The following is a 12,500-nucleotide window of genomic DNA, read 5'->3' as shown; positions in this document are numbered from 1 at the left end:
TGGCTGATACTCTCTCTCTCTCTCTCTGTTTCTCTCTCTTTTTGTCTGTCTCTCTCTCTTTCCTTGTGTGTGTGTGTGTGTGTGTGTGTGTGTGTGTGTGTGTGTGTGTGTGTGTGTGTGTGTGTGTGTGTGTGCGCGCGTCTTTCGTCTCTCCCTTTTACATGTTACAGAACAACGCGCAACCATTCACTTCAGCCCCTATGGTATGTAACCTACGATCAGCCCCCTTTCGCCCCGCCCACTTACCCACCTACCCCCCCCCAACCCACCTTCACCCACCCACCCCGTTCGCTCGCGTCCCTGGTCCCGATTCGGCGATTTGTAGGCCGAGGTGAAAGGTCATTAATCATATCATCATCTTCCACCTTCCAGTTCTCTTTTACTTGATTATCTTAATTTCTCTCGTTCTTTTTCTTTCTTTCTTTCTTCTTCGTTGTTATTTTCGTTTTCTTTTTGGTTCCTTTTTTTTTTCTTTGTTATTTTTTCCATCTCGACGCGTGCGGACGGAAGGAAGGAAGGGCGCTGAGGTTAGACAACGAGGCGACCTTGGCCCAAGCGGATTCCTCTTTCCCCCACCTCCTTTTCCTCTTCCCCTCCTCCCTCCTCTCCCCTTCCTTCCTTCCCCCTCCCTCTCCCATCTCTCTTTCCTCCTCCCCTTCCCCTCCTCTTCCCTCCCCTCCTTCCCCCATCTCCCTTTCCCTTTCCTCCTCTTTCCAACTTCCCCAACCTCCTCCTCTTTCCCCCATCTCCCCTTCCTCCTCCCCTACCTCTCCTTCCCCCAGCCGACATCTCCACCCCCTCTTTTCCCCAACCTCCATCTCCACCCCTTCCCTTCCCCCACCTCCATCTCCACCCCCTCCCTTCCCCCACCTCCATCTCCACCCCCTCCCTTCCCCTCCTCTTTCCCCCTATCCTCCCCCTCCCACCCCTTCTATGTGCCGACAAATAACAAGTTATTTCGTGTTGTTTATCATTCGCGTTGTGACAGCTCGGCGCCCTGTTGTACTGACGCTCCGCTGTATTGGTTTTATATATTTTTCTTCTTCTCTCTCTCTCTCTTTCTTTCTCATTGGCTTTTCCTTATTTGTTTGTTTGTTTCTTTATTATTGGCGTTTATTTTCCTTTTTTCGCATTTCATTTTCTTCTACTGGCCTTTTTTTTTTTTAATGCGTTGTTTTTTGTTTGTTTGTTTCATATTTTTCCTATTATCGTTTCGTTTTTTTTATTGGCGTTCCATCTATTTTCTTTTTTATTGGAGTTTTATTTATTCTAATGGTGTTTCATTTCTGTTTCTTGGATAACGTTTGATTTTGTTTCTATCGGTATTTCATTTCTTTTTTTTTTATCGGCGTTTCCTTTGCATCTATCAGTTTCATTTTCATTCATAGCGTTCCATTATTTTTTTAGCGTTTCCATTGGCGTTAGCTTGAAGAAATTCGCGGAGGAAACGGTTTATTCGTATTTTCTCTAATTTTGTCTTTCATTTAAACGTTTCTTTTTTTGTTTTGTTTTTTCCTTTTTCATTCGATATTTACGTGCGTGGAGGGGATGGGGGAATGTGTGTGTGTGTGTGTGTGTGTGTGTGTGTGTGTGTGTGTGTGTGTGTGTGTGTGTGTGTGTGTGTGTGTGTGTGTGTGGTGAGTGAGTGAGTGAGTGAGTGAGTGAGTGAGTGAGTGAGTGAGTGAGTGAGTGTGTGTGTGTGAGTGTGTGTACGTACGCACGCGTGTGTGTGCGTGTGATTCTGATTGCCACATTAGCGGGGTGTGTGTTTATTTACGGTAACACTTATCCTATGGAGATACTAATTTCATGAAGAATTTATCATTAATAATTCAATTTAACGAAAAAGTCATTATCGTTATATCTATTTAAAAACAATGAAACTGATCAGCGTTTATAAGTGAAAAAATCAGCGTTTGATTAAATTTGTAATTCTGAAGTTCACGGATTGGTTTTATTTGTTAAATTATTTTCGTGTTTGTGTGCATGGATTTATGTATGTACGTATGTATGTATGTATGTAGAATCACGCATATGTGTGTATAAAGCCAGAAGCAGACGAAAACACACACACACACACACACACACACACACACACACACACACACACACACACACACACACACACACACACACACACACACACACGCCCTCCCACGAAACAGAACATCTCGAGAGTGTGAAAAGAACAACCATTTATATCGACTGAACACTTCTTGGTAAACTCCGGTCCAATCAAACTCAAGCTTTCGTCATAAAATCCTCCTTCAACTTGCGAATAATCTTGAAGAAAAAAGGAAATTCCATTGTGGTTTAATTACGTTCGGGGGAGAAAAAATAAATATAAAAAAATAAGATATCGAATTAAGTGCCGCATTACAATGGGCGATAACGAGGATCGTCGACCCGCCACGTTTAGAAAATTTGCCGCGACATATTTCGAGATATTCCGCTACATATTTTTCACGTGCCGATAGGGAAATAAAATAGCCGTCAAACCAGTTTTTTTTCCACAAGTAATATTAACTCAAATCAATCAACCCAAATAGATGTATTAATAAAACACGATTCCGTTTAATAAAACATCCGGTTCCCTTTAAGAAAAATCTTACTTTCTCCTTCCATTTACCTTTACTCCTAATACCCCTCTCTTCTCTCTCTAGCCTTCCCCCGTTACTCGTTATTCATTTATTCTCCACATTTCCACCTCTATCCCCCTCCACTTTCCGAGAATCCAACCCTGAATTATGTATGCAGAGTGAAATGGCGTTCACACACAAAATCTCTTTCCCGTTATGTTAACAAAACCCTTTAAGCATTCTCTGCCTTCCTTCACATCTGCGCGGGCGAGAAAGACCGGAATCCTACTGCTTTTTCTCTCTCTTTTTGTCTGTAATCTTTTAATTCTTATTACTTCGGCTCTTTTATCTTCTTGTATTTTCCTTGCTAATGTCTCTGATTTTCGTTCCACCTTTTTTAATGTTCTCTCTCTTTTTTCACTTGTTAAAATCCTTTCATTATAATTATCATCACCATAAGTAGTAGTAGCAGTAGCGGTAGCAGTAGTAGAAGCAGCAGTTGTTGTAACAGTGTTTTTAAATTTATTAGCACTAATATCATCATAATATCGTTATCAACATCACTGTCATAGTTAATACTAGTAGTAATGTAACACTTTTTTACATCATTATGGCAATAACCCACATTCATACAACTATTTACACAACCTACGTAAATAAAACGTTTCAAAGTGGAAAAAGCCACGAAAAAAACATGTTGCAATCTAACATGAATTAAATCGACAAACCTACACAATTTCACAAGGTAGGCCTTCCTCTCAAAGTTATGAAGCTATAACCAATGGAAGGTAACGGATGACGCAACAGTATGGTTAGCATGAATGACAGGAATGCCAATTTTCTTACAAAATCTTCCAAGGTCCATTTCTGCTTTAAGCCTTCTTTCACGCAATAAATTATTTTTGTCCTTGGGATTATGCGGTCGGCGAGAGATTATGCCTATAAGATTTTTTTTTTTTTTCTGTTGTTGTTTTTAATCTTCCGCGGTCTTGTGGTCTAATACAATGGTGATGACCCTTTTTGAGACCCATGGGCAACAGCTGGCATTCCCAAATACCCAAGGCCCACTGCCCTTCAGATCCAAAGCAGAATATCTCTCTTTCTCTCTCCTACTCGCTTAATGACTCACTAATTCTCTTTGTCTCTGTCTGACTTACATGTCTGATATGTAATAGGCAGTATATGATATTTCATTAATATTTTCTAGTAGTGTATTAGCTCACCTTGCTCATGCGGCTAACTAGTCAAGAGCTCTAAACACACACACACACACACACACACACACACACACACACAACAACACAAACACTACTAATATATATATATATATATATATATATATATATATATATATATATAGTTGTGTGTGTGTGTGTGTGGGTGTTGTATGTGTATATATATATATATATATATATTATATATATATATATATATATATATATATATATATATATATATATAATCAACACGCCCATCTAAAACCTGAAACACACACACACACAAAAAAAAAAATAATAAAAAATAAAATAATATATATATATATATATATATATATATATAATATATATATAAATATATATATATATATATATATATATAATCGAAAAGAAACTATATCCCAACACTCCCATTTCAAATCCAAAAAAACACATCAAATTATAATTCAATCGAAAAGAGAAGAAAAAAAATATCAATAAAATCGATTGAAGAAACGGATGAAACATGTCAACGAACTAACTTTTCGCTCTACACAGACGAGACAATTTCATTCAGTCCGATTTGGTTTAAATTGTTAATGAACGGTGGTCAGTGCTTAACTACTCTCCCCCTCCCCCTCCCCCTCCCTATCCAGACCCCTCTTTCAAGGTCAAGGGGATTGTGAGGTCCGTAAAGTACTCTTAGAATATATGCAAATTTGAAGGGTGATTTAGCTGACATCGTGATGAGATGGCGTCTGTTTATCTGTCTGTCTGTTTGCGTGCTTGTATGTATGCATGTATATGTATGTATGTATATATGTATGCATGTATGTATGTATGTATGTGTGTATGTCTCTCTGTCTCTTTCTCTCTTCCTCCTCCTACCTCGTTATTACTCATTCTTTCTTCCTTCCCCCTGATATCTCGTTCCGTCTTCCCTCCTACTTTTTTTTTTCTTCTTTACTTTTAGAAATGTCCAGTTAAGGCCGGTTTGCACGGCGCTGCTTGTGACGCGACGCTAGCTTTTTTTTTTTGCCGCTTTACCGTGAAACACGTTTAGCTTTATCGCAGCGTCAAACAGAGGCTGCGATTTCATAATTTTAGTCGCTAGCGAAGAAAAGACGCTTTCTACAGCGAATTCGCTAACAGACTATAAAAGCGTGTGCATCGCTGTTTTTTATTCGCTTTGGACAAGCTTCTTAATTCGCCAGCGACTTAAAATCATGAAATCGCAGTTAAACACGTTCAACTTTCCCGCTCGCGTCTAGCGTTTCGGTAGTGAATAGATGCCTAGTTCAGACGACGCCGGTTGTGAGGGCGTATGTACACATGCATGAAAACACAAGTGAATTTGTAATTTTTACCTGCATCGTGTCGCTTGCGTTTTTATCAGCTTGAAATTGTTCGTTTAAACCGGTCTAAACTAAACATAGTAAAATACGAAAGATGGGAATAATGCAATGCCGCATTGATATCGATAAATAACAACCCTCCCTGACCAGGACTCAAACCTATTTTATAGCAAAAGATAATAACAAAATTCGCCACTAAAGGTAAAGACGAAAACTTACGATAAAATCTATGGCGATACTTCAACATTAACGATAACTGAATTCTCGTAAAAAAAGGAACAAACAGGCGAGGAAAGAGGATCAAATTATAATCATTGACAGAGAACAGAAGGTCAAATAAATCGAAAGTAAATCAGACCAGAGGCGGACGAAGACGATCCACGGTGAAATTAACCTCGAACAGATGTGATGATTAGCCCCCTCTCTCCCCTTCGTTCTCTCTCCTCTTTTTCTCTTCTATTTCCTTCCTTTTTTTTAAATCTTACCTCTTAATAATTTCTCTCTTGCTTTCTCTTCCCTCCTTCCTTACCAACTTCCTTTTCTTTTTCGTCTTTTTCGCCCTCGTTTCTCTCTTCCTTTCTTCCTTATTCTTTCTTCCTCCTTATTTCCTTATCTTTTCTTTCTCCCTCTTTATTTCCCACTTCCGCTTTCCTCCATTCTTCCTTTCTCCAAATTCGTTCTTCATTCCTCGTCTCCGTTTCTCCCTCGGTCCTCCCCATACCTCCCACCCTCCTCCCTTCGCCCTCATATCTCCCTCTTTCCTCTTCCTTCCTCCTCCATATCTCCACCCCCATATCGTCCTACCTTCTCCCTCCTCCCTCACATCTTCCTCCAACATCCCACCATCCTCCTAACTACTCCTTTCTCTCTCTCTCCTCCCTCCTCTTTCCTCCTTCCTCCCCCACCTCTTCCTCCCTCCTCCTTCCTTCCTCTCCTCCCACCTCTTCCCTCCTCCTCCCTACCCTATACCTTTCACCCTCCTCCCACCTCCCTCATACCATCCTCTCTCCCTCCCTCCCTCCCACCCTCCTCTCTCCTCCGACCCCCACATTTTCCTCCCCCATACCTCCTTCCATCCCCCTCCTCATCCCTCCCCCTAAGAAAAAAAAAACATTTAATAAACCATTAAGAAGGCCATCGTGTTGTGCGGCCAATACGAGCAAATGAGAAGTCTCGCGGCACTCGGGTTAATGCCTCGTTTTTCGGGTCTCTCCGGGCCTCATCAGCGACAGAATAAAAGTTAAAAGTAAAAAAAAAAAGGAAAAAGGTAAAGGAAACAAAGTAAGAAGAAAAGAAAAAGAAGCTTTAAGGAAAAAGAAAGAAAAAAAATAAAAATGGAAAAAAAAAAAAATAAGGAAAAAAAAAGAAAATAGAAAGATAGAAAACATAAAGAAAGAAAATAAGAAAAAAAAAATAAAGAAAAAAACAAAAAAAAGGAAAAAAAAAGTGTCTTAGCGATTCCCGGAATGCTGTCATGAGTCGCCGTATCTCCTCTGACGAAGACACGCATGCGCCCTTCTTTCCTATGGTGGGGGGAGGGGAGGGGAGGGGAGAGGCGGGGAGGGGAGGAGTGGGGAAAGGACTGGGGGAGAGGAGGAGAAAGGAGAGAGAGGAAGAGAAAGGAGGAGGTGAGGTGAAGAGGAAGGAGAAGGGAGAGGAAGAGGAGACGAGGGGAGAAGGATAGGAGGCTGGGAGGAGGAGGGAAGAAGGAGACAGGGAAAGGAGTGCTTTTATATTTTTGGCGTTTATGAGAGAAAGGATATTGTGTTTGTTTGTTGTTGTTGTTTTTGTTTTGTTTTATTTTGTGCGCGTGTGTGTATGCGTGCGTGTATGTGTGTGTTTGTGTGTATGTGTGTTTGTTTGTGTGTATGTGTGTGTTTGTGTGTATGTGTGTGTGTGTGTGTGTGTGTGTGTGTGTGTGTGTGTGTGTGCGTGCGTGTGTGCGTGTGTGTTTGAAATTTAGAGAATGATAGGTATGGGCTTATTTTAAATGCCGATTCAAGAGTAAAGGCATTTGTCATTTGTTTTCTTCTTAAAATTTCAAGAAAGACACGAATATCTTTATCATAAGCGAAAATTCAGAAGAAAGAGATCCGAGTTTCCTTAACTCTTTCCCGAAAAGAATCGAGGTCGGACTGTTTATACCCCGCAAGGTGAGCGTAAAAAGGTTCGAGGTTCAAGACGAGGTGAGATGACGTAAAGATAAAAAGAGGTTCAGAGGTTCAAAACGACGCTATAGTGAAGGTTCTTAACGTGGAATCGATTCACCGAAACACTATACATAAAAAAATTTAAAAATCACTAAAATATTCCTAAACGCTCACTCACTCCGTCGTGTTTTATGACGATTCTATAGCCGCCATACTCCCGGTCCTCTCCCTAATTTCATGAAGATCGAAATGCGATATTTAACACCACAATAAAGGGAAAAAGAGAGAGAGAAAGAGAAAGATTTTTTTCTAAATGACAAACGAGATGTATATATAAAAAAATGAAAGGGTTACTCTTTTTTTTTTCTCAGTACCACGTGGCAACTGTTCAGTGCGGGGGGATAAGTGGACGGCAAATTGTAGTCGACACAGCTGAACCAGAGAGATGGCCGCGGGCGAAAAATAAATGACAGAAACACCAACTCAATTTTCTCCTTATACGGTTACCCTTCGATCCAAAAACTCTCCCGAGTTCTTCAACACTCTCTCTTCCATCGGTCTCTGAGAAGGAGAGAGAAAAGAAAGAGTTGAGTTTGAATATTTATTTCTCTCTCGTTTCGAAAAAAAAAAAATCAGCGTCGAGAAAGCCGAAGGTTGTGGGGAAAGAAAATGGAGATTTGGTAATGTAGGATTAATTTTCTTAAACACAAACAGAAGCACAGTAAAGTGTACGCAGAGACGATTTAATTTCGGTTATTTGTCCGTCTGATGAGGAACTCTTACCGTGTCTCGAAACGTTACGAATTAGTTTCATTCTTTGCTGTGGATTTCCGCCGTGAAATTCGTTCTTTCGATGGTGTGTTAGCGTTTTATTGCTTTAATATACTTAGGCATGTTAATTTATCATCCACAGTCGACTATCATATTATTCTAGCTCTGAAAATATGCCTATTTTTTATGCGTTTTATCGGGTCATCATATACATTCTAATATAATATATATCATAATCATCGATGGCTTGTTCTTGTCCATTATATGCTCTTCGATCAAAAGTCAAGAATTATCCTGTCTTGTTTAACATTAACGACTTTGTCGCTAATGCATCCTTCACACCGATATCACTATTGGTACAGCTGTTAATACCATTCTAAATAATATTACTGTTATCATTACTAATGTTGATGCATCACCTATGGTTTAATTATCATTAGCAGTAGTTAATGTAGCATCATTATTTTTGTTATTATTATTGTTGTTGTTAACACTGCTGTTATCTTTTTTATCATCATTATTGTTATTACTATTATTATTACTATCATTGTTATCATTACCATTACCAATATCCTTATCATTATTATTATGTTATTACTATCATTATTACTAACACATTCATTATTATTAACAATTATCATTATTATCAATAATGTAATGGCTAAAGTGTCACCATCATCATCTTCCTCATTATTGTATCAGTTTCTTTATTACTGCCGCAATCTTTATGATAATTTAGCTACCACTGCCATCACCATCAACAGAACTATCATCGTCACCAACACCACTCTCACTATCTTTGCCAATACCATCACTATCACCATCCTTCTCGCGCACGTCACCATTACTCTCTTTTTCATCGCCATCACTCACTATCATCACCATCACTATCACTCACTATCATTACCATCACCATCACTCACCATCAACATCACCGTCATTACCACTATCATCACCATCACTCATTACCATCACCATCATCAACATGCCATCACCACCAACTTTAAAACCAGGCAAAGTTCACGAACAGCATCTCGCGACCTGTTTCCAAAGAGGTACAATTTACCGAAAGCAATTTCTCGGTCGTCTGAGAGAGGGAGGAAGTGATAGGGTGTGTAATGTATGTTACTGTGAGGTTCCATTGTTAACTTGCACTGAATATAAATCACGTATCATTCAGAGGTGAGACTCAATGTCAGTTTGAGTCGTAAAGGTCCATGGATTTTTTTTTTTTATTCTGGCATGCAACGGTATTAAATAACATGTGTAATGTGCTCGGTTAATTTGTTCAGTAATCCGTATAAATTCACTGCAGTTTGGCTGTGCTATATATGCTCTATATCACGTATATCAAAATGCTTGATAAGATATAATACATTTGGTATTTTTTACACTATAATGGATAGTTTACTCACTAACAACCGTTCTTTCACAAAGTATTTTTTCCTTGTAACTCTTCAACGAAATTGTTGACGAAAGTTCGACGTATCACTGCTTATGTGACCATACATTTCACGTAGCGCTGTGCAGTGTTGTTCTTTCTTGCAACATTAATGCCATCATGCACTATGATTATATATAAATATAAAAAACAGCATAACCCGATATATACATTCAATTATTGTTAACTAATAATTGCATAAATAACAACAACAACAGCAATAATAATAATAATAATAATAATAATAATAATAATAATAATAATAATAATAATAATAATAATAATAATAATAATAATAATAATAATATAATAATAATAATAATAATAATAATAATAACAATGATAATAATTAATAATGGTAATGATATTAACAATGATAATGATTAATGATAATGATGATGATAATACCAATAACAATAATAAAAACAACAGTAATACTACTACTACTACTACTACTAAATAATAATAATAATAATAATAATAATAATAATAATAATAATAATAATAATAATAATAATGATGTACTGATGATGGAGTAATGATAATGATAACAATAACAATGAAAATAACAATAATAATAATAACGATAATAACAATAATAGTTAATAATGATAATGACAATGATGATAATAACATTTATAATACGTATAGCTCTCAGAGAAACTTTTTCAGATTTCACTTGTCCACATGTCATTACCACATCTCTCAAGCCATTTCCGCCACGCCGATCCACACAACCTAAGTAGTAGGCTTACCCTCAACCCGCACCATCTGTACGTTGACAGTAGGCTTGGCGTGTGGCTTGCGTGTCCAGCTGGTGTCCCTGTTTGTCCCGAGGGCGCGCGACGACCGAGCGATGGGGGCTCACAACACGACAGGTAATTACTTGCCGCAACTCCCGCTTCTGGTGGGTGATGTCAATGCCTCGCGAGTCCATCAGGTAGTGAGCCAAAATACCTGGTAATTTAATACGATGGATCTAGGCTAAGTGGCATGTGCTGGTGGCGTCCGGTCGAGAGAGACAGAGAGGGGGATGGCGGTCCGAGGACTTACCTGGTCTTTGGTTTCTTTGGAGTTTCTTGAAAGGTGTTTGGTATTGGCATCGACTGCGGGAGGCTTATTCACACATGGCGCGGCGGGAGACGATATACCTCACCTCCGCGTCTTAGAGGTAAACTGAACGGGCAGCGAAGAATGAGCGTGAGGAAGTTACCGGGCAGTTGCCATTTCGGGATTTTTCAGGGTGTCTGTGATCATTTCATTACTTTATTTCGTGGTTGACAATGTCCCCCCCTCCCCACCATTATCTTGCGCTTGATATAACTCAGTCTCATTTGATCAACCAGACAAGACATGCAATCGGAAATTATGCAGCGTCATCTTCGGTAATAGACGGCCATAAATCGACTTACTTGGTAGGATCTCACTGCTGAAGATTCCTTTGACGTTCACCTTCAATTATATTCATGGCCAGGTCAGTGGCGCCCTTGACGCCTGGATCATTCGCGGCGACACATGCACAACCAAACGCAAACACTTGGCATTCCAAACTTCAAATTCCTACCCACAAAGACACAGGAAACTCGCACGCATAAATCTTTTTGTTAAACACCCCCCTTTCCCTTAAAAAAAAAAAAAAAAAAAAAAAAAAAAAAACGACTCCAACCCCCGTTTTCTTCTCGCTGGTGTTGCCGTATGACAGTTTTGAATATTTTTTTTTACTCTCCCCTTCTCGCCGACTTAAAAAATTTTTGCTCTCGGAAAGGACTGGTTTTGTTTTACTTTCATACTGTCGTTTTTAACCCTGTTGTTTTGTGGGTCTCTTCTGCCCACCGAGGTTTGAAGGGACGCTCGTGATACCCAGCGCGGGCGCTGTGTCGGTCTTTTCCTTTTTGACATTTATCTGATTATTTCCTTTTTTTCTCCTTGTCCTTATTATTTTTTATTTCCTCTCCCCGAGTGCTGATGCTCCGAATCCCTTGTCTGCGCCCGACATGTCTAGGTTTTTATTTTTGCTTTTCCTCTCTCATCGCTTTTTCCTTTTTTACTCTATTTTATTTTTTTATTTCTTCTCTTGTACACTAGATGTAACAACAACAATTGTCTTGCTCTTTATTATATATGTATGTATATATGTATGTATCATAACTATGATTATGTTGATTTTTGTTATTATGTATATATATATTATTATTATATATAATATGTATATATATAATATATAATATATATATATATATATATATATATATATATATATATATATATATATATATATATATATATATATATTATATATACACTGATAAGCTCGCAGGTATACGAAAAGTACTACATAAGCCTGAACTAAGCGGAAGTGACATAGCGAGTTGCAAGCTAATTACGCCAATAATTTGAGCCTTACGGACGGACGGTAGAGTAACTGTTGTGGTTTGTGCGAAATGGTGGCTGTGGTGGTGATTTTATGGTGGTGTTATGGGGTTGTTAGATTTAGGGCCAAATTGCAGAGAGGTCTTTTCTTATTTGTTATTGGCTTTATTCTTTTATGCGTATTTGTGATGTCTTTATATTTTCAGGAAGTCTTTTGTTATCAGGGTTGGACATAGACATAAACGTGTGAAAAAGTGTATACGTACGCATACAGAAGAGGGAAAGAGAGAGAGAGTATTTGTGTGTGTGTGTGTGTGTGTGTGTGTGTGTGTGTGTGTGTGTGTGAATGAAGAACTGATTGCATAAACAGACAAATGAATATAAATCAAATGAGATTATGATTATATAAGATAAACTGTTTCTACCATTAGTGTCATTCTTCTTTATTTAAGTCACACACACACACACACACACACACACACACACACACACACACACACACACACACACACACACACTAACACACACTAACACACACTAACACACTAACACTCATACACGCGACCACCTGAAACAAAACAAAACAAAAAAACAACAAAAAAACACAGCTAAGAACCTCCACAACAAATAAAACAAAA

General features: G+C 38.5%; 1 long non-coding RNA gene across 1 annotated transcript; it reads right to left on the bottom strand.

Moving 5' to 3' along the window:
* Positions 1 to 7,633: 7,633 nt before the first annotated feature.
* On the bottom strand, positions 7,634 to 11,169 carry LOC119598622. The gene is made up of 3 exons (XR_005230982.1): positions 10,546 to 11,169; positions 10,248 to 10,449; positions 7,634 to 7,841 (listed from the first exon to the last, which is right to left on the bottom strand). It is a non-coding gene; the product is annotated as an uncharacterized LOC119598622 (long non-coding RNA).
* Between the last annotated feature and the right edge of the window lie 1,331 nt (positions 11,170 to 12,500).

This window comes from Penaeus monodon, chromosome 4, assembly GCF_015228065.2.
Source record: "Penaeus monodon isolate SGIC_2016 chromosome 4, NSTDA_Pmon_1, whole genome shotgun sequence".
Lineage (NCBI taxonomy): Eukaryota > Metazoa > Arthropoda > Malacostraca > Decapoda > Penaeidae > Penaeus > Penaeus monodon.
This window is presented reverse-complemented; position numbering and strand designations above follow the sequence as displayed.